Here is a 23355-nt window from a genome sequence, read left to right on the forward strand (position 1 = left end):
CCTGCTGGCTTGCTGAGAGAGTTCTTATCATGAACTAATGTCGATTTTGGTCAAATTCGTTTTGAAATAACAATGTGAATTTTGACCTTTTTATTTTGCTATTATCATTGTCACACTTATCCATTCATGTATGCATACTCTTCCTATCCCTGGGATAAATCCTATTTGATCATGATGAATGGCTTTTTTAACAGGGAGTTGAATTCAGTTTGCTAGTGTTTTATGGAGAATTTGTTCATTTATATTCATCAGAGATGTTAGCCTTAGGTTTCTGTGTGATGTCCTTTTTTTGTCCTTACTCATTATTGGTTTGCTCAGCTTTTCTGTTTCCTCCTGATTTAGTCTTGGTAGACCGAATGAGGTAGGGATCCTACAATTCTCTGAATAGATATATAATTGTTCACGGTGGTGTCTTACAATTCTCTATATTTCTGTGACATCCATTGCAATGTCTCCTCTTCTTGATATTATGTGAGTAAGCTGTATTTCCATCTTTGTTCAAGATTTACTCTGGGTTTTGGTTTTGGTTTTTGGGTTTTGTTGTTGTTTTGGTTTTGAGACGAGTTTTTGTTTTGCCAGGCAGGATGGTTTCAAACTCATAATCTCTCAGTCTCTTTTTCTGGCATACTAGGTTTATAAGTGTGAGCCATCACATCTGGACTTGGACTAAGACATTTTCCAGATTTATTTTTCAATTTCCTCTTTGACATATCAGTTGTTCAGAAACATGTTGGTTAATTTTATTAATTTTCATATTTCCCTTTTATAGGTGATTTCCACTTTCATACCATATGGTCTGAAAAGATATTTGATATGATTTTAGTTTTCCTACATTTATTAAGACTTGCCTGGTGGCCTAATGCATGAGCCACCGTGAACAACATTCCATACACACTCAAGAAGAATGTATGCTCTATTGCTCTTAGGTGGAATGCTCTATAAACACCTGCTCAATCCACTGAGTTTAAAACGCAGTTCATTTTATTCCTTATTAGTTTTCTATCTAAATGATCTGTGCAATGCTGAAAGTGGGTAGCAAACAAACTAGCAGTACAAACCATGGGAATTTTTACCATGAGAGTTCATTTGCTTTGAACAAATTGCTTAACTTTTTATTTTTGCTTCACAGGGTATGTACTAATTAATTAGGAAACAATTGATTTCTACAATGACTCTGCTTGTTTTCAAAGCTACAATATTAGCAGTTTGATCTTTATGGGCATTTTCATTATGGAAATGAAGAGAGGAGATAGAAAAATCTAGGTTCAGCTTTATAGATCCATGTGCATACTGAATATTTCTCCCAATAAAGGCACGTGAATTTGCACGTGGCTGCGAACAAAATGCAAGAACATTTGTGGAGTTGGAGCAGGAAGACAGATGTTCAGCACAAGAATGCTGCAGAGCGCAGCCAGGGTTCTCAGGCCAACTGCGTGGATTACAAAAGGGACTTCGGAGGGCAGACTCTGTGAAAAGCACTGCAGCGGTCAGAGTCAATGCAGCGGACGTTTGACACAGAGGTGTGGACAGAGCTGAGGAGCACAGTGCTGAGGGAAGAGAAGTCAGAAGCAGCAAGATTCACAAAGCAGAGTTCCAACAATTCCAAGCCCCACCCCCCCAAAGACACACAAACCAAGCAGGACTCCTGAAGTGCGTTAGATAGAGTGTGGCCTCTGTGGGGAGGGTGGTGAGAGGGAGGAGGGTCTACAGGGGAAGTCTTAAGAGACGGTACCATGGTACTTTTCAGTTTCTTTTTCTGTTATGTGGACTTCATACTGGAATTTTAATTTTACCCTTCTAGACCAGGAGATAGTCTCCTACCCACAATAGTTTAGAGGGGGAATGAATATTCACCATCCAACTTTTGAAATTGACATTTATTTTATGACTCAAGAAGAAAAGATGTAGAAATAAATGGCATGGCTAGAAAAATTAACCCATACAACTGGGAAAGCAAATTAAACTTTATTAATGACATTGGAATCTGGAACATTCTTTAGTTTGGGGGATGTATTTACTTGGTGACTTTGATTTGAATGGGAAGAAGTTTTAGTGACTTCACTTATTTTATAGAGATTAAATCTTTTTCTCCATAGTTTTGTTACATAGGCAGTGTCTGGTACAAAACTCATGGCCCAGGCATGACGCTGTCATTCAGTAATTACTTTTGCCCACACTCAACCAAGGAACTTAGGGGCCAAACTCTCAAATGTTTTCTCTCTTCTAAGACTGTTTCCTCCTCCTCTTCCTCCTCCTCCTCCTCCTCTTCCTCTTTCTCCTCCTCCTCCTCCTCCTCCTCCTATTGCTGCTGCTGCCCTGGGGGATTTCAGTCACATCTGAGCGCTTCCAAACTTATTCTAGACAAAAGTACTAACAGCACCTGAGCCTAACACAGTCCCCAGACGAGGTAGGGCTTCAAATCCACATTGGTTGAGGAGTGCCCAGAGTTGACCTGCTCCTGGGGCTTCTTGTAAACTTTCTGTACATTTCTTACCTGGATATTTATTTTATTAATAAAAATGTGTTATTTTGGGAATGGCCTGGACTTCCCAACAATGTGGCATTTGGGCTACAAGAAAAAAAGATACTTGCAAGCTCTCATTTAGCCTCTGCCTGCCTAGGTTTACTAACAATCCCTTTACTTGAGCAAAGCTGGGACCAGTCTCTAGTTAGTATGGGAGGAATCTACACAGAGAACGAAGACTTGGCCATGTGGTTCTTTGCAACTACCAAAACAAACTCTACCACACACGGCAGAGGAAGGATGTGTGTGCATATGCACTCATGTGAAGGCTGAGTGCTGACTTTTGAGACAAGGTCTTGCTCTGTAGCCCAGGCTGGACTGGAACCTGTGATCCTCTTGTCTTCACCTCCAAAGTACTGGAATCACTGATGCAAGTTTTAATCATAGCTCTTTGCAGCCAGAAACACTATTGGATGGGAAAGACAGGGACAGCTAGGGGCCTGAGCAGAGAGAACCACCTTGCCAGTAAGCCGCTTGTACTCAGACTGCTCTCAGGCTCCTACGAAGACCTAGGGTGAGATGTGGAAGGGGTTATACCATGCTGAGCTTAAGGAAAGGACCCAAATTCAATGTATAGACTTGGAATTAGAGGGACTTGGTCTTGAGCCCCAATTCTGCAGCTCCCCAAATCTGTGGAGGTTTGTTTCCAAATAAAGTCACCACCAACTGCATTAGTAATTTTTTGGTGCCGGGATAAAACACCATGAACAAAGGGGACTTACAGAAGGAAGAGGCTATTTTGGCTGATGGTTCCAGAGGGATGGCTGTAACAGCAGGATAGGCTCGGCGGCTGGCAGCCGGAGCAGGAGCCTCAAAGGTTGCATCGGCAGCCACACTCAGAAAGCAAAGAGAGTGACACACTTCCTCCACAAGACCCCACATCACCAAAGTCTCACCAGCTCCCCAAACCAGGCCGCCAACTGGGGGCCTAGTGGCAGGTGCTTCCTCTCCTTGCTTCTGAGCTGGCCTTCGACTTGCCTGGTCATGGAATCCGCATGGACCTAGAAAATCCAAGTACTCTTCTAGGTTTGCTGAGACTAGACTTTAAAAGCTGATGGTTTCCACCCTGGGAATCCAGCCCTGTGCCCTACTGGAGAAACTGAACGCTGGACAGAACCCTAAAAGCAGCCAACTGTGATCCAGCTGTCCTTGCCACCTGGTGGAGCAGTGGGCACCGAGAGCTTTGAAGATTCCTGAGTTAGAAACAGCAAGAGGCAGGTGAATCTCGGACAATCCCCTGCACCTCTCCTGGGATAAGCACAGGACCTCTCCTCGCTGGTCGTGCAGAGAGCTGTGCGGTACCATCTGAGGCGTAAGTACACACTGCAAGTGGCGAGGCTGAGCGTGTACAGGGGTATGCCTGGTGCTGTGTGGGATGAGCGTTAGAAACAGCCTGTGCAGGCTCCAGAATCCTCACAGCCTCCCTCCCACAAAGCAGACCTCACTGCCACCTGCCCCTCCGGGGCTTGGGCCAGACTGCTCAGCCATCGAGCCCATCTTTTGGCTTATGGCTTATGGCTTTGGCTCCTGATGGGACACAGTTGGAGCAACCATCTCCCCGGCCACCATCCCCGTGTGAAGACCTCCTCTCTACTTCTCTCCGGTCAGTCTCCTCTGCCCGAACCATCCACCTCACAGCTTCCCGGCCCCAGCAAGCAACAGTAAGCCACTTAGCTCCCACCCCCTGCAAACAGCGCCCCCTCCCGTCCCGTCTCCCGAGTCTGACCCACCGGTGCCGTGGAGGTCCTTCCTTATCTTCACGCATGACCCCATCCATAGGTCTGTAAGTAGAATCATGGCACTCTACATGGCACGGATCCTCTCCTCTGCCTAAAGGAGACAGAAGGACTAAGTCACACTCATCATTGTACACCAGGTGTCTAACCTACTAGCTGGTACACACCAGTCCCCTGACAAATGTAGCTCTCTTTGAAGCTCCTTAGCCCCTTAATCAAGCTCCACAGAGGCTTGAGCCTATTCTGGCACAGCTGACGGGCTACAGAAAGGCCCTGCAGAGAGGATCTTAGCTTTGTTTCTACTGCTGTGATAAAACAGTCTAACCAAACCATGGGTGATGGGAGGGTTTATTTGGCATCCACTTGCGGTGACACCTATGACCAAAGAAAGTCAGGGTACAAACTCAAGCAGGAGCAGAGGCTGGAACATGAGTCCAGGCCATGGAGAAATGCTGTTTCCTGCCTTGTTCCCCTGGCTTTCTCACATCAAGCCAGACCCACCTGTCCAGTGGGTGGGCCTTCCCATGCCAATCATTAATCAAGAAAATGCCCCACTGGCCAAACTGATGATGGATGCAGGCCATTCCGCAACAGGTCTCATCTTCCCAAATGATCCATTTCGTGCCAAGCTGATGCAAACTAAGCAGCACAGAGTCCGATCAGCAAGACAAGGAGAAAGGACCCCAGCCTTTCAGATGTTTTCCCCTCAGGGTCGTCATGCCCAGTGGTTTGGTTATTTACCACACAGACACTCAGCCAAAAGGACAGGAAGGAGCTAAAATCCAGTCAATTCTCCACTTCCTAAGCTGTCTGTCCATGCACAGTGCTGCACGTACCCAACGGCACCCCTTTCCAATTTAAACAAAAGTCCCTTGTGGGTCAGCTACAGCCACTGCCCTCTTGGGGCAGAATCCTGCCTGCCACAGTACTTTCCTGCCAGGCCCAAGGCCCAAGGCTACCAGGATTTAAATCCTAGTCCCAACATGAAGCACTGATCATGGCAGTCAAACTGACTGGCTTAGATCATTCTAGCTCACAGCTTGTACGTCTGGCCTGCAGTGTGTGGCACATGTGCACAAGTCATGAGGGAGAGTTTGGGTCTTCTCACGAGGTGCTAGTGCCAATTATGTTGGGCTACAGAAACTCAGGGTGAGCAGGGACAGTTCCTAGTCAGCACCCAGCATTGAACAACTAAGCACCTATGAGTCGCCTTGCCAATGCAGCAATGGGCTCAAATTGCCTCAAAAGATGCAGTTTTCATAGACTGTTTTCACAACTGCGGGGCCTGAGAGATGGGTCAATAGGTAAAGGTATCTGTCACTCGAACACACACACACACACACACACACACAAGTTTTCAGTTTTAAAAAGGTCCTAAGATGCTATTGCAGAGTCTTGACCATCTCAATTTGAAAAAGTGTCTTAGCCCATGACATAATCCATTAGCTCATCAACCAAACATCCTACCAATATGAATGCCCACTTACCCATGATGACCACACAGAGATGATGCCTGTCTTCTCAGAGCTTATATTTGAGCTGAGAAGATAAGTTTAAATATCTTATATACAAGCAAACAGAGCTGGAGAGATGGTTCAATGGTGAGAATGCTTGCTGTGCAGCATGGAGACCTGAGTTTAAATCCCCTTGACACCCACATACAAACCCAACCATGGCCATACGCACCCATAACCCCAGTACTGTCAGGGACGGAGACCAGACCACTGGGCTCACATGGCCCACACATACATGTGCGCATGTATCACATATTCAAAATGCAAGTGTGATGGCTAAGCTTGGTTGTCATCTGGACTACATCTGGAATCAACTAAAACACAATCTTCTGGGCACTCGGTGAGGATTCTCTTGCTCAGACTATTTGAAGCAGAAAGACCACCCTAAATGTGGTAGCACCTTCCAGTGTCAGTCCAGATAAAAGGACGTGGAAGAAAGAAGCATTGCTTTAAATGCCATTGTTCTCACTGTCACTAGCAAGTCCATCTATGCATTTCTGCAGCATCCCTTTGCCAGTATCAGAACCTGCTTCTGCAGGATTCCATCAGACTGAAGACCAGCCGATCTCCATAAATCCTCCAGGCGTTCAGTACCAGATTGAGCTACTAAGGCATCCAACTTCATGGATTGAACAACTACTAGATTCTTGGCCTCCCTAGTTTGAGACAGCCAATGTTGGACTTCTCAGACAGCATCCTAGAAGCCCATCTAACAACTCTCATGCATGCATATGTTCTCCAAGTTCTAGTCCTTCAGAAGATCCTGGCTAATGCAAGAAAGCCATAAAGTTATTTCAAATTCTAATATGTGTAATAAAGGCAACAAATATGGGAAAGGATAAAAGAAGCATGCAGATAGGTCTATTAAAAGAATGGTCTAAGAAGGACACAAAAGAGTTAATTGTGTGTGGGGAAGACAAAGGAAGCTACCACATGGGGACCACAAAGGCTCTTGGCAAAGGTCCTGTGCAAGGAGTAGGGTTAAAGCAACCATTTGCTCCAAACTGCTCCTTGCTGTCCATGGATCCTGCTTCCCACACTCTAAGCATCCTGCCTTAACCAGACATACAACAGAAACCAAGTCAGACTTCTTATGCATCTCCCAGCAGATGCAGCCAAGTTAGAGTGCAACTGCCAGGCCAATTCAGGTCTGTGACAGTGGAGTTTCCACCAGCCTCCATCCTGTGAAGAGGAAGTGGGACATCCAGCCATCATCCCAAGACAGTGCCCAGTCAGTGAGTGACCCCAGGGATGCTGAGCATCCCACCACCATAGGCCCAGAGCCCCAAAGTTCTCTTTATTAAGGCAATGGAACACCCAATACCTGGTAGCACCAGCCATTTCTCTGCATCCTTGAGCCAATGGTCCCCAAACCAGGCATACAGAAATGCTAATAGGAACAGAGAACTCTCCATACAACTTGTTCATACTTCCATTCAGTGCTTGCTGACGCCCACTGAGAACACAGCGGGATCTCTCCCCACATGTGGTCTTCATGAGAGAAATGCAAGGCAATGGCCCTCAGAGAAGGCCTTAAGGGGGACTCAGCTCATCAAGGATGGGCAACGTACACAATGACATTTGTATCTCCACACCACAAATGAAAATATAACAACTGAAAACCAAAGAGGATGCGGGAAGGCCAGGCCGGGCTAACTGCGCTACACGGTCTATATGGCAGGCTGGGGCTCATGATGTCTCTTGGAGCAATGGCCTGGCTTTTGAGATCAAGCCTGGGCTCTGGGCCTGCCATTAACCTTCCTCACTGCAGCACCTGATAACTTGTTGTTGCCTCCTCTGAGCTTCTCTCCCTATGGGGCGGGCAGCATTTCCCCCATGGTCTTAGGAAAACCGACCGGATGGTGCCTAAAGACTACAGTGCCTGCAGCTCTGGCTTACTCCTCCCTCCGCTCTTGTCATCCTGACAGCCCAGATCCCTTGCTTGTCATCATCAGCTTCTCTGAGACTCCCCAGCCACAATCCTGTGGCTACTCCATGGGTATGCAGATCTACCCCGCAGGGTTATTTTTAATTAATTTTATTTCTCTTCTTTTGTACCCCTTAAAAAGATAAGAGAATCCTGCCTAAGCTCCGAGTACTGTCCTTTTTGTCCAATTTGACAGCCTTGCCAGCATCTGTTTGACATTGTCAGCAATGAAATAGCAACCCCGCTCCAGCTGCCTGGATTGGGCTCGTCACTGTCTTGGTAAGACAGCTTGGTGACGAGTGCCCTGTAGATTCTTCCTAGCAAAGCAAGGAGTCTCAGAAGCTGACTGTCAGGGGCCTTTGTCCAGATGTGTGGCAGAAGGTGCCATTTTAACCCCTGGTGAGAAGGTGGCATGTCCCCTTCACTATGCTGCCAAGCATCTCTCTGCATGTGATTCTGCACCCAGTGCCTTTTGCTCAAGATACTAGAAGCTGCTGTTTTATTCCATTTTTGTTTTTGAGATGTCATCTTTCCTTTCTTGCCCAGCCTGGCTTCCAATTGGCAATCCTCCTGCCTCAGCTTCTGGAGTGCTGCTATTGTTTGTTACTATCTATGCTTGCTGGCCTAACACCCCAAACCATTACTGCTCACAGCCATTCTGCAGAGCAGAGCTCCCACACCCCCCCCACCCCCACCCCGTGTGGATGCACGCGCACGTGTGTATGTGTGCATGCTTGTGTGCCTTTGTGTGTTCAAGCGACCAAGAGAGAAAGCGAGAGAGAGAGAGAGAGAGAGAGAGAGAGAGAGAGAGAGAGAGAGAGAGAGAGAGAGAGAGAGAGAGAGAGAGAGAGAGTCCATGTGGAAATGAGTAGACATATCTGTGCCCAGTGCGCATGTGGGTTTCTGCATGCATGTAGAGGCCAGAGGTGATCCCAGGTGTGTCACTGGTGTTTTGTTCTTTCTTTGTCGTTTCCATTGGCCTGGAGCTCACTGAGTAGGCTGCGCCACTGGCTAGTGTGCCCCAGGAATCCTCCAGACTCGACCTCCCAACACTTTTGCCTGGGCTCTAGGCGCTGAACTCTGATCCTCAAGCTTGCAAGGCAAGTACTTTACTGAGTAAACCAGCTACCCAGTCCCAAAGCAAAGACCTCTGTGCTCATTTATTTCAGTGAAGGGCTCATGTCAGGTTAGTCACCTGTGATTAGTATCTGGAAGAATTTGCAAAAAATTATACTAGAAAAATGTTACACTTGGGGCTTGTGTCCACACAAGTTTGCCCCACTAGAGAAGTTGCCCCTCTCTCACACAGACCTAGCACGGTGCCAGTAAAACTGCGATTTCAGACCCACCTGCCTCTTAAGCTCAGCACTCTTACGCAATGAAATATCTGAACAACCGTCCATAGTGGCCCTGCTTGTGTAACACTCTATTTGCTTAAGAGTCTGTTGCTTCTATAAGATGTAGAACTTTTGAAAGCATTACTCCTGCTTCCTTGGTCTTTATAGCTGCCCCATCCCTAGCAAAGAGCATAGCACAAGGGTTACCAGTTGAGTAAAACACGTGTAATGATTTTCTCTGCAAGTCCGCCGCTGCCCTTGGTGTGGCTTCACTTAAGCCACTCTTACCCGGACTCCACCTAGATTCCTTGACCTTGGCAGGGTGGGAATATTCCATGATGGAATGAGTGCACACTGTGAATCCAGCCCTTGAGTATAGCCTGTGCAGCAGAATGCCAGCCTGCTCGCTGTCCTCCCCCAGGAGCTTTGTCTGAGCGAGGGGCTGGGAGCAACACTGTGTGCTCAGCTCCTTAGAGCAAGATGCACACTGTTATGGGGTTTCTGGATGAGCTCCCCACAGCTCTCCATAAATGCAGTCTTCTGAGCCGCTGTCTCCCCAGCTCTGCTTGGCTGGCTGGCTGGAGCTATTCTGGGCATTTCTTCAAGTGTCATGGGGAACTTAAAACTCACCAGTGACAAGCTGGCAGATTCACTTACAGAGCGAGGCTCCTGAAAGCTACTAATGATGCCGTGAGGAGACTGGAGACAAGAACCAGCAGTGTTTGGTTTTCGGTTTAAGGCATAAATATCTGAAAATGAGAAATCCCTCGGAGCCAGCTGCCCCACAGAGCATTGAGCGCTGTTATATAAAGAGCTGCCGCAGCCAGGAGGTCAGGACATCGCTGCAGCAAGGCTGCCTGTGTGGCCTATGCCCAAACCTGGGCGCTTCCTGAGGGGCACGCTCCTTGTTTATGTGCAGGGGCACTGCTAAGATGACCTGGTTCACCAGGGATGGTGAATGCCAGGAGTCCGTCCACCTGTCCTTCAGAGCAAGAGTGCAGCGCAGGCACCACAGGGACGAATTTGAGTGTGGCTTTATTACACCTCTGAAAGGAACCACTGCAGAAAGCAAAATGATCCTTCTCTTTCCTCCTTGAGGAGACCCAGGAGGGCTCTACCTCCAGTAGGGGAAACAGAGAACCTAGCTTCTTTTTTATTATTATTGTTACTATTCTGAGACAGGGTCTCTTCCAGCCTAGGCTGACTTCAAACTCACAGGGTAGCTGAGACTAGTCTCGAACTTCTGATCCTCCTGCCTCTGCCTCTCATGTACTAGGAATACAGGCTACAGGTATATGCCACCACACCCAGCACCAAGCTATGACCGGCTAAAGTGGAGACACTGGGTGCTGAGCTGGCTTGCCCTACATAGGCAAGAGCTCTGCAGTGCGCTGGGGGGAGCTTACGTTAACAGGAAACACAACATTCTGTCAATGGAATCATGTCAGAGTTAGCCTTTGGAGACTGGTTTCTATTGCACAGCATAACATCTCTAAAGCTTCTTGGGGGTCAGCAATGTTTTTCCAGTGTGCAGGTGTACCACACAGAGTCTGGCCATTCACCTACTGAAAGATAACTCAAGCTCCTTGCAACTTTTGTCTGCTGGGATAAAGCTGTTATTGGCATTTCTGTACAAGTGTGTATGGACATAAATTGTCGTTTCTCTGGGTAAGTGCCCAGAAGTGTGATTTAGGGGGTCTCAGAGTAAGCACACGCTCAGCTGTGAAAGAAACTGCCAAACTCTCCCAGAGCAGCTGTACAATTTTACATGCCCACAAGCAATGGGTAAGAGCTTCAGTTGCCTGCATCCTTACCAGAATTAGCAGTCTCTTTTCTCCCCCATCTCCTTTAGGTACAAAGTAGTGGCTCCTCATGGTCTTAATTTTTATTTTCTTAACAGCTATAGACTTCGAACAATTTGTCTTATGCTCATTTGCCACCCATGCATTCTGGTTTTGTCTAATTTCTAACTGAATTGCTTTCCCACTGAGTCTTGAGTGACATGTGCACGTACATATAAATATCGATCAACATACATGTCACATTCAAGATGCAGATTAAAGATATGTAGCATACAAATATTTCCTCCCAATATGTAACTATCCTTTTGCTTCTTGACAAGGTCATTTTCAATCTCCACTAGGTCTCATGCACGGGGATTTTTCTTTAGTAGATGATCTCATCTTTCTATTATCGTACATACTTACTCTCCAGGCCTATATCCTGATGATTTGATGCTCTGTTTCATAGTTTCCACACTACATTTGTGTCTGAGATCCATTCTGAGTTGATTTTTGCATGCAGGGAGGTTTAGCCAGAGATTTATATAATTGCCCATGGAGATCTGATTGCTCTGGTTCCCTTGTTGAAAGAACTGCCATCCTATTAAATGACTCTCACACCTTCAGGTCCACTGACCACTGTGTCCATCCTTCTGCTGATACCATACAGCTAGGTAATACCTGAAGAGATTCCTGATACCTTTACTCTTTGCGTTATTTGAATTCCTTCAGCTGTTCTAGGATCATATTTCAGAACTCCCTAATCTATGCTACACAAAAAGATATTGCTGCAACTTTAATGGGAATTGCTTTAAAACCGTAAGAACTGACATCTTAAGCCAGTTGAAATTTCAAACCCAGGAACATAAGTCTTCATTTTATTTAGGTATTTTATTTCCTCGGTCAGCTTCTACACTTAGAGGTGCTTGGGTGTGTTATGTTCTTTGTTGCAGTTACGCCTAAGAATTTCATTTGTGAGCAATTGTAAATAATATTGACTTGGTGAGTGTACACATTTCTCTGTGTGTGTGTGTGAGTGTGTGTGTGTGTGTGTGTGTGTGTGTGTGTGTGTGTGTACCAGAGGTTGATGGGAATATCTTCCTCAATCATTGTGCACTTTATTTTTTGAGACAGGGTCTCTCACTAAACCTAGAGCTTGCCAATTCCACTAGATTGGCTGGTGAGCAAGCCCTAGGGATCAGCCTGTCTCTACCTCCCCAGCCCTGGGATTACAGGTGTGCACTGTCACACCAGCTTTCACACACATGCTGGGAACGGAAGTTAGGTCCTTACACTTGCACAGCAAGCACTTTAACAAATGAGCCATCTCCCCAAGTTCTTTATTTTTAATCTTGGTTTCTGTGTATCTACTGCTACTATATAAAGTGATAATGATTTTTGTTTTTGTACTTTGCCTTGCCTACTTGCTGACCTCATCATTCTGTTATTTTGGTTTTTTTTTTCTTTGTAGACTCCTTGGAATGTTTCTATATAGCTTAACATGTGACCTGAAAATAGGTGCAGTTTTATTTCTTCTCTCCTGGCCTGCATGTCCTTTCTTTTCTTTTCTTCCTTTATGAGCTAGTAGGGCTCCCAATATCACATTAAAAGAAAAATTAACATTTGTTCTACACAATCTATTCTAGAAAACAGATTAGGAAAACCTCAATCCATTCCCTGATTACCTACATTACCTGGATAGCAAAATCAGACAGATGGAATTCAAAATAAATAAATATATACACAAAGAAAAGCTATAAACTGTATGGTTCATGAGTACAGATTTTTAAATCCTCAGTAAAATACTAATACATGGAATTCAACAACATATACATGCTGGTACTAAATAGAGTGTCTTAGGACTTTTTTTTAAGTATGTGCCCCATTCTTTTATTTCCGACTTTATAATGTTATCAGTGAATAATTTATACAATTAATCAAAAAAGAAGTCTTTTTAATGACACAAAATTCTACCCTGACACAGCTGCATCTCCAAAGAGCACGTGACCAGACTGGAAGAAGTGTCCGGTAAACAAAGAAGCTCGGATTCCCAAGCTGTTACGGGAGCAAGTACCTTGTTTTTGTTTTGTTTTCCTTGGAATACAGTATATATGCAATGGCATATTTTATCTCATCCATTTTATTGGATTATTGGTAAAGTTGTTCACAATAAAATCTACCACTTTAATGGGACTTAACTGCTTCCTTCAGTAATTACTGAATAGAGTTGCTTAGGGTTTTTCTTTTACTGTTAGCTCAGTATCAAAAGTTTATTGGCCATATTAATAATGTGACATATTTATAACATACCATATTTATAAGGTTAGGAAATTAAAATTTTAGTAACATAAAGAAAAGACATTTGATGATTCTCCACTTTATTATTTTGAAGAAAATGGTCTTTCCAGAAATGAAAACTTCAGAAGTATATCCTCAGCTTGATAAATAGCACCTACCTTAAATTTTATTTATAAAACAAAGGTCTAGGGCTAGAGAGATAGCCTAGTGGTTAAGAGTACATACTGTGCTTACAAAGGACTCAAGTTGGGCTCCCAGCACCAATGTGGCAGCTCACCCACACACATATAACGCCAGTTCCTGGGGATATGATGTCTCTAGCCTCCATAGGCATCCTCATGTACACACATACTGACACAAACACACACACACACACACACACACACACACACACACGCACGCGCACACACCCATGTGGGGGGACAACAAATCATCATCAAAGAAAAATAAACAAATATTTTAGTACTTCCCCAGTACCCTCACCACTATTTTCAGATGCTGTGTACTTTGGCATATTTTCCCTATTATGTCCTGGAAGATGGACAACTTGGAAGCAGAGTAGGTACCAAGAAAGGACTCTGTTTTCACTGCAGAGTTCAGCCCTGTGGAAAGGAAATGACAGAAACTCTCCCTATCAGGGAATAAGGCTGAGGGAGTCCTGGACATCTTCCTGAGATTGTCCTGGCTTTTCTCCCAGCTTTTCACCCATCCAGCAAGGGTGACTTAGTAAAGTAAGCCCTACACTGCTCCAACCACACCGCTCTCCAGCAGAAGACATGAAGCAGAAACCTCATCCAAAGGAGGTACTGGGGACTGAGGTGCATCAAGAGTAGGCTGCTTGGGCTGGGGGGATGACTCAAGGAGAAAGAAAGAGTTACAAGCCTGAGGCTCGGAGTTCAGACACCCAGACCCATGTAAATGCTCAATGAATATGGCAGCTCTGTTCCAAAAGCAAATACAGGGGATCCCTAGAAAAAGTTAGTTTGCCAGACTAGCCATGTTGGCAAAGTATGTTCACTTGGAGAGCCTACCTCAACGAACAAGGTGGGAAGCAATCAGTGAAGGTTGCTGATTGTCAACCCCAGGTTTACAGACACACACACACACACACAAACACACATGCCTGTGAGCAGAAAAGAGAAGGCTGTTAACTAAGAAGACGCTCAATAACACCAAAAGGGTTACCCAACAGATGTGCAAACTGCATCACAAGAACACAGCATAAAAACCCAAACAACATGAGCCCTCCAAATGATCATAGCTCCTTGACTGCTTAGGGACAGAAATGGGTCAAATGCCAGATGAAGAACTCAAAAGTTTGCTTGTAAAAGTGACCTCAGATGAATCTGCAAGCAGGTGACAGACATGAAGAAATCAATTCAGGACCTAGGAAGGACGCCAGCCTCGTAGATGAAGAAGTCATCGATGTGGGTGAGAAAGTCAGCAATGTAGATGAGAAATCCATCAAGGAAATGGAAACAAAACGAAGAGTTGAGATACTGAAAATAAAGAGTACAGTATAAAATAGAGAAGATAACCACATGGGAACAAAAATATCCAGCATGGAGAAAATGCTACATCCCATCACCAATACGCCAAATGAAACTTTAAAAGAGAGAGAGAAGGAGTCCAAGAATGCAAGGCAGAAGTTGCTGAGATTAAAGGGGGAACATAGAAAAATCTATCCAATATGGTAACAGCAGAATTTCTCAGCTCTTGGAAAACAAATGGACATCCACATACAAGAGGCTCTGATAACCCCAGTAGCTACCTCCACTTCTCCGTAATACATTGTTATCAAGATGCCACAGGTCAAACCACAGAAACCACTGGGACCTCACTGTCAGAAAGCAAAGTGGCAACACCCACAAGAGAAAGGTGATTCAAGGAGGGATGAGATGAGCTGCAGGTGAAAGGTCACTGCCTGATGAGGAGGAACCTTGTTCTGGGCAGAGGGGCCAGCGTACACAAACACTAGAGGCCTGAGTGGCCTGAGAGAACCCACACCGCTCAGCACCAATCCAACAGAAGGTGCAGAGCAGAAAATGGATGAGCCTTGAATAGCATTCAGGTGACTTTAAATGTCATCCTAAGAGCAGCTCAGGGGCTATAATCAGACGCTATTGTTCTTACCTCTGGAGAGAAGCCAGACCCACAGTGGGGAGGGGGACCGTTGTGCAGACTGTTTAGACTTGACAATCTAGCACACAAAGGGGATGTGTGTGTGGAGGGATGCATGTTCAAAAGCCAGAGGACAACTGGTGGGGGCTGGTTCTCTCCATCCACCACGCAGGCTCTGGGGATCAAATTTAGGCTGTTCTAGCTTAGCAGCCGGCACCTCTAGCTGCTGAGCCGTCGCACCAACCCTCCAAAAGTTTTTAACCAAAAAGTTTTCTCAAAGGTTTTTGCATGCCTCTGTCTTAGTATTTCTTTTTTTTAACTAGTCACTTTTTAATTTTAAAAAGTAGAAAATACAGATAAGGAAGAAAGACTGTTGAATCTAAATGAGAAACAGTGCACATATGCCTCCTTCCCTCCCACTCTCCTCAAATGATTCAAAAGATCAGATTAGCTGGGCCTGATTCCAGTGAAAGGGGGTGGCAAATCTTGGAATTATTTTTCATATTATTCTGTGCTTATAAATCAACCCTGTATATGAGACAGAATTTGATCCAAAAGTGTCAACAATGGCAAGACAAGAATGGCAGGCTGAAACTCCAGGGTCCTAGATGAAGTTCTAGCTAGCCGTGACTTCCTATAACCTTGAGTTGCAACCAGATGCTAAGAACGTAGAACTGAATTATCTGTGAATTTCTCACCAGCTCCGTACAAGTTAAGGTCGAACAGGAAACAGAGCACTGGAACTGGGTAATTAAAACAGTACATGAGCCAGGTGGTGGTGGTGCACACCTTTAATCCCAGCACTCAGCAGGCAGAGGCAGGAGGGATCTTTCAGTTCAAAGCCAGCCTGATCTACAGAGCCAGTTTGAGGATAGCAAGGGCTACACAGAGAAATACTGTCTCAATAAAAACAAAAAAAAAACCATACAAAAACAAAAAGGCAGTATGTGAAAGATGATTTTAGAAAGGTTTGAACTAGCAGTAGGGAAACACAAAATCACACTGCCCTAGGGTATTAAGTACCAATCCCTCTTCCTGAGTAGAAGGGTGGAGAACAGAGCTTGGAGCCTAAGCATAGTCCTGGGAGATAAGCAAAAAGGTTGCAACACCAACCTCTCTCCCCGTTTCATCCGGGAAAACGTTCTTCTTTATCCAAACCCAACAGGAACCCCTTGGTCTAGGAAAGACCAGAGACTGAGACCGGACACCAGGGCCACAGGACTGAATGGAAATGAGCTTAGGCTAAGCCTGCCATGGCAGGCAGGGGTACCTGCACAAGGTCACCACTTCTGATGAATGCACTCCCACCTGCCCTGTATTGACTGCGATCACAAGGATGTGTTTACTTTTTCTTCATTTATTGTGAGCTACACAGCTGGCTCAGTCATCTGTGAATTCTTGGCTCTGGGTTTTGGATGGACTGGATGGTCTTATCACCAAGTCACTGGAAGGCACTGTGCAGTTTGGATATAAAAGGAATGAATTAGTCCACTCCCGGATGCTACGACAGAATGCCACAGAGTGGGGAGCTTAGAAACAACAGAATTTCAACTCCTGGTTGTAGAGACTAAGAAGGGCAAACCATGTACCAGCATCTGGCAAAGGCCTTTTGTGTTGGTCATAACCTTATATGAAAGCAAGAAAGCATATGTAAGACAGAGAAACGTGTCAAATCTACTTGTTTTCCCAGGGGTCCATGCCTGTGACAATTAACCTACTCCCATTGGTAACAACATTAATCTGCTTGAAAAGCAGAGGCCCCATGGTACAACATCTTTTAAAGGGCTCACATCTTAATATCATGACAACAGTGATTAAATTGAGAGAAAACACGCAGACGCAACTGGTAATGTGCTAGGTAGACCATTGGAAGTTTAAGTCCCCTGGGATCAGAGCTTGGGAACACATGAGCAAGGTGATGTCTTTTGTCTACCTCATGTTTGCTTCTTAGTCTACAACTGAGTTCAGGACCCTGGCAAGTTCCTGCACCACCAGGACACCGGTGGCCTGAAAGGAGAGTGTTCACCAGCTGCCCTCAGAGTTCCCATGTCCATCTGGCACTTCTTTTCACAGCTGCCAGTTAGCTATGCTGACCACGGGTCACAATTAGAGCTTTGTCCGTGTGCATTGTAACTTATCAAACTGAATCACTAGATTTGTGTCAGTCTCCAAACCCTGTGAACCTGATGTGTGTCTTTCCCAGAATCCCGTGAACAGTCAGAAACTGGCCAGCTGCGAAACACAACAAAAACAGCCATCAATTTCAATACGTGTAAAATAACACGGAGTACATTCTCTGAATGAAGTGCAACAGAGCCAGACATTAGCAAAGCAAGCAAAAACTCGGCTTGGAAATACAAAAGGCATTCGATTACAACTTGATGGTCAGGCATGACAGTGCATGTCTCCCTTTAATCCCAGCACTAGGAAGGCAGAGACAGGCAGGTCTCAGTGAATGCAAGGCCAGACTGGTCTACAAAGCAAGTTCTAGGCTAGTCAGGTCCATTCAGTGAGACCCTGTTCCCCTCACCAAAAACAAGTCATACGGTAATTATCCACCTAAAGGGCAAATTCATTTCTGAGTCTTTCACTGTAGTGATACACAGAGATTTATATAGCAGTCCCAATGCATTTGCTTTATGTAATAATTCTATAGGATTGGGGGAAGAGGCAGAATCAGTTCATACAAGAAAAAAACCAGCCTTAAACACTATTGTTACTTAAACAAGAAATTATTAAAATAAAACATGCATACAAGAGGTAGGAGGAAAAATAATATAGCAAAGATAGGGACTGTGTTGATGAGTTAGGAAAGAATAGAATCAATAAGTGATTGAACATATTAATAGTATAAATATTTATAAGAAAAGACCAATTCCATAAAGACAAAATCAGCCTATTAAATGCAAAAGTGGCAAAATGGAGAAAATTAGAATAATAAGACAGTATTTGATAGTGAATGCAATAAAGTGGAAACAAAAGATCTTGGAGATTGTGTCACTAAGATTGACTCAAGAAAAGATAAGCTAAATAAATTAATAGCATAAAAATTCTCCATGTTTAAGTGGGGTTTGTCTAAAAGATATTATTGTTACTAAGTGTTGAGAAATACATTGATATATTCCACTCATTTAACAAGCAAATTTAAAAAGATGAGCTAAAATTTTTAAAAATCAGAAAAATTCAGTACATAGTAGTGGCTTAAAAATAAATACATAAATAGCAATAACTTCCTTTTCATGCCATTGATGTTCGCTTTTAAGAAACCAGGTGTATGGGATGTGCCTGTAATCTCAGCTACTGTGAAAGCTAAGGTGGGAAAGTCTCCAAGTTTGAGCCCAGCATGCACAACACAGCACATCTCAGAAAAATTAATTAGGTTCAAAACATAAAAATGGCATGTTTCCAATAGCAATCATTAAATAAAATATAAATCAATAAATATGCAATCACATATAAAGGAAACTAAAACATTCTACCAAAGCATTAAGGACAAAGAATTTGAGTGATGAACTTTTTTGGATAAGAAGACAAAACACATTATAAAAGAATGTATCTTACGATATTTTTCTGGAGCTTGATAAATGAAGATACTTAAGAACACTGTAAAGCCCGGGTGTGACAGTGTTTACCTTTAAATCCCAGCACTCAGGAGGCAGAGACAATCAGATCCCTGTGAGATTGAGGCCAGTTTGTTCTACACAACCAGTACTGGGACAGCTAGCGCTATATGCAAAGAGATCCTGTCTAAAACGGGGAGGCAGGTGTTTAAGAAATACTTGTGTTGGGCTGGAGAGATGGCTCAGCCGTTAAAGGTTAGGCTCACAACCAAAAATATAAGAAATACTTGTGTTATTTGGCTACAATGATGAAAAAGACAAGCAAGACACTATGTAAGTTACTTGCATCATTCATGGACTCACTGGCTATTCTTTTATGAAATACTGACAAAACTACAAGAAAATAAAAGTTCATCTTCAAACTTAAAATTTTTAATATAAGCAAAACAAATCAAAAGAGAAGGAATGTCCTGACTGTATGCAATTAAAAATCAATACATTAATAGAATAAGTGAAAATTAATACAATATGAGATGTTACTTTTGGGCCTTCTAATGAGCAAATATTTAAGAAACTGGACAACATCAATATCTTGATAACAGGGTGAAGAAACTGGCTTTCTCCTCCTATGTTGGTGGCTCAAAGTGAAGACTAATAGCTGACCTACTGGAAATGAAGCGATACACAGCAGTGTTCAGACATGTATCCCCTCACCCACAAGCCCCACCTCAAGGAACTCAGCCTGAGACTGGAGGTGTAAATACAACCATAACCATCGCATTTGGATGCCAAAAGCAATGAACTGACTCCAACTCGTGTCCATAATAAGATGATAATTGAATGTGTAGTAGTACAAAGAAGTATTTCCACATAGTGTGGAGGAGATAAAGAAAGAGGTACTTTAGAAAGCCATTTCGGGGAATACATTTATATCTGAAAAAAGCAAAAGGATTTTATAGAAAAAAGTTTTAAGAAGAATCTTTGGTGATGTTGTCTTTTTATTCCTTGTGTGATCTTATTATTTTTTTTGCTTGTTTGTTTTACAAAGAACCTTCATCACTCTTAGAAGCAGACAGAATAACATGGCTAATACAAGCTGAAAGTGTGGACCCCTTCTCCTCACTAGGTATCTGCTCAAGGCGATCAATGGAGTCTGAAAACAGAATTGGAACTCGCACAGACAAAGGACACATGTCCAAAAGTTCTCTGACTCGATAAATTTTCTGTCTTTTTCAAAGCTATATGGACTACCTTTTTCTTTTTAAATATGTTGTCAAAAAAGCAAAAATTCTCTAAGTGTGTGATTGCATGTGCACACACATTCTACAGTGGGAAGCCTCAGTTTCTCCAACTGGGAAACGAGGTTATTAACTGCTATTCAAAATCTTATTGGGAGGGAGGAGTGCATCAAGGCAAGGCCCAAATGCACTATGGTTAGTCAGCCTCTGTCTTTTCCTGAAGGAGAGGCTAAGTTCTTACCCCATAAACAGTGCGTTTCATCTTCAAGTATACCCATTTCTACCAGTTATGCCAAGGTGTTGTGTTGTGCAGTTTGGGCAGTGGTGTGGGGAGTGGGCTTGGAATTAACATTTATTTACTACAGATAGGGCAACAATGATAGGCCAAAGAATTTTATCCAAATCTGACTGGGTGAACCAATGAAATTTTGGATTTACTTACAAGGCATGGGTAACTCAAAGGCAGCTGTATCCCTAAGCTATACCCCTCCCAAATATGGGTGCGTCCTTGGAGCTTCCTGCCTAGCATGCTGGCAGCTCTGGTAAAGATTTCCTCCTTCAGTACCACCACCCACCCCAGCAATTGTAACTGCTCATCTAAGCGTTGCCTTGGTCTTGGTGCCTTCACAATAGAACAGTGACTGAGAAAAGAACCTAGTAAGTTTCTTAAACTTCTTGGGTCTTATGAGCCTTCCTCCTCCCTCTAAGAGGGAATATTTCAATTCAGAAGAAATAGCTACACAGCACATGCCCACATTTTCTTTGGCACCTCTTACAGCAGCCAAGCAGGACCAACCTCGTGAATGGTATCACCTCAGGCGACATCATTACTCAGCCAACATCATTAAGTGGCTTCCAAGAGACTTGAGCTTGATTCCAGTCAAAAGACTACCAAGAGGCCAAAGTTGAGACTCGGGTTTCTGCCTATGGTGAAAAAAAAATATTCATGCAGCTTAGATAAGAGTAATCAAATTGCCAGGCAGGATTCAGACCATTTTTCTCTCTCTAACACAGCAGGAGCCAGAACCACCCTTGCAGCCAGCATGGTCTAGCTCACCAGGAAATCCCAGAATCACAGGATTAGCGAGAGCATGTGACTGCATCTCTCCAGTGCTGACCAAGGCAGGAGGACTCAGTGCATGGATCGTTTGTCCCAGGCTTTAGTGGTTCTTAGTCCTGGCTCCATGTTGGCATCTCCGAGAACCTTCTAAGTAAGATATGCATGTCCAACCTCCATGCTTCTGACTTCACTGGCCCACAGGAAGACCTGAACACAGACTTTAAATCTCTCAAGCACACTAGAGTTCAGAGCCTCTGAAGTGGGTTCAACTCTGATCCTGACTGGCACCTCTGATCAGCACATCTTCTGGAGCCCCCAGAGAAAGAGGGTTTTCCTCTGGCTCTTCTAGGAGCCACACAGCAAAGGAGTTCCTAAGCCAGTCCAGGAAGGCAGGGAATAAGTTTTTCTTATCATTGTGTCTCCAGGGCCCAGCCAACGGAATAAGAAGTGTGAGAGTGAACAAATGGATGGGTCCCACCCTCTCCCACACCCTGAGTGCCCCAGCATCTGATGAGTGAGCTACACAACTTTGAGGCTGCGCGGCTGCATGACTGGCGGACTTGTCAGAAATGCAGGTTCCCAGACCCTGGACAACTCCACAGAATGAGAAGGTACTCTCTGACAGCGATCCCAGGTGATTCATGTGCCTGAGGCAGCATGGCTGGTCCTGCCATCATGCAGCAGTTAGTGAGTCTCCAAGTGGTAGATTATTTGTGGAAGTGCATTACCCACCCTTATGTGGCCCAGGTTCAGAAGAACCATGTACTGTAGGTCAGCCTGCCACACAAGCCTCCATGCAGGCCAAACCTCGGCTCTAGCTCACCTAGAGATACCCTTTCTCCCTATCCTGCTCCTTTGTGGGATGAACTCCAACCTCAGTGCAACTGGAAACCCTGCTCTACATATGCCCCAACCTGGATCAAATCCCACCTCTGCCGCTTTCCGTGACAGTAGCCAGAGGCAGGTGAACCCAAGCCCAACCTTTGCCGGAGGCTTGAGAGAAGATATGATGATGTAACTGAGCAAAGTGCTTAGCACAGTAATCGGGATTTATATTTTAAAAAAGAATCCTGAACATTCCGCTTCCATAGAGAAGGCAGGGGAAATTAAACACGTGTCTTCCCTCAGGACACTGAGGGGAGAGGATCAATGCAAGCTAGCCTGGGCTATATCACAAGATCCTGCCTGAAAAGAGGAGAGGGTCTTGGTGGGAAGGGGGAGAGAAGAGGGAGTCAAGAGAAAGAAGAAAGTTAGAAATCAAGAAATAAAGGATCGCATTTCTGTGTGTGTGTGTGTGTGTGTGTGTGTGTGTGTGTGTGTGCGTGTGTGTGTAAGGGGGAAGGGCTTCTGTGAGGAAAGATGGTATTCTTCCTCCAGAGGGCTGCGCTGCGCGGACACCCGTCCGGGCTGCAAACTGTCAGCGCTACTCCTGCTCTCAGGTCTCAGCGAGGCCGCTGCCCTCTGCGGCAGACCGCGGTGCGCGCTCCCCGCTCCAGCACCAGGCTGGCCCGGCAGCCCGCGCGCTCTGCCGGTGCAGCATGCGGGCGCTGTGACGTTCTCGGATAAATGCCGTGTAACTGTGTAGGCGAATGGGAGCTAAAAATAAGAACGGAAAATCTATCATTAAGGTATCATTGCGCCAGCGCAGCTATTTGAAGGCTCCCATGGTCCCCGGCGCCTGCGTTTGAAGCCCGCCTTCAGGCTTCAGGGGTATTTGCTGAAAACTCCCAGCAGCGGCTTGCCAGCCAGACCTTAGGGTTCACTGGGTGATGCCGGTAATTATGGCAACGCTCAAAATGAAATAATATAAACGGTCACCTCTACCCTCCCAACCTAACCCCTGTATTTTCAAATCACCGGCAAAGCCGTGGGGGATAGGGCTGAAACTGAAAGGAATGAGACCCGAACGGTTATGCAAAACTAGTACATATTCCATCCCTTTCGCCATCCACCTTGGATTAGAAAAATAAAGTACTGGAGGAAGGGGAGGGGAGGCTGTAAGAGAGAAAATGACAAATGGGGCTTACCCTAGGTCTAGAGTGCGCCGCAGCGGTGCGCAAAGAACGCAAACTCCGGGGACGGTGAGTCTCCGGGGTTCCATTGGATTGAACGAAAATTGATCTGATTTGGTTTAGAACACCCGGAATGGAGAAGATGAAGACAGGGAGGGAGGGCGAGGCGTGTGTGTGTGTGTGTGTGTGTGTGTGTGTGTGTGTGTGTGTGTGTGTGTGTGTGTGTGTGTGTGTGTCCAGGGAGGGG

General features: G+C 44.9%; 1 long non-coding RNA gene across 1 annotated transcript; it reads right to left on the reverse strand.

The window, feature by feature from the left end:
• Nucleotides 1-1946: 1946 nt before the first annotated feature.
• LOC106021995 lies at nt 1947-23317 on the reverse strand. The gene is made up of 4 exons (XR_001197100.2): nt 23124-23317; nt 20833-20960; nt 4255-4354; nt 1947-3525 (listed from the first exon to the last, which is right to left on the reverse strand). It is a non-coding gene; the product is annotated as an uncharacterized LOC106021995 (long non-coding RNA).
• Between the last annotated feature and the right edge of the window lie 38 nt (nt 23318-23355).

The sequence above is a fragment of the Mesocricetus auratus genome, unplaced genomic scaffold (assembly GCF_017639785.1).
Source record: "Mesocricetus auratus isolate SY011 unplaced genomic scaffold, BCM_Maur_2.0 Super-Scaffold_100691, whole genome shotgun sequence".
Classification (NCBI taxonomy): Eukaryota; Metazoa; Chordata; class Mammalia; order Rodentia; family Cricetidae; genus Mesocricetus; species Mesocricetus auratus.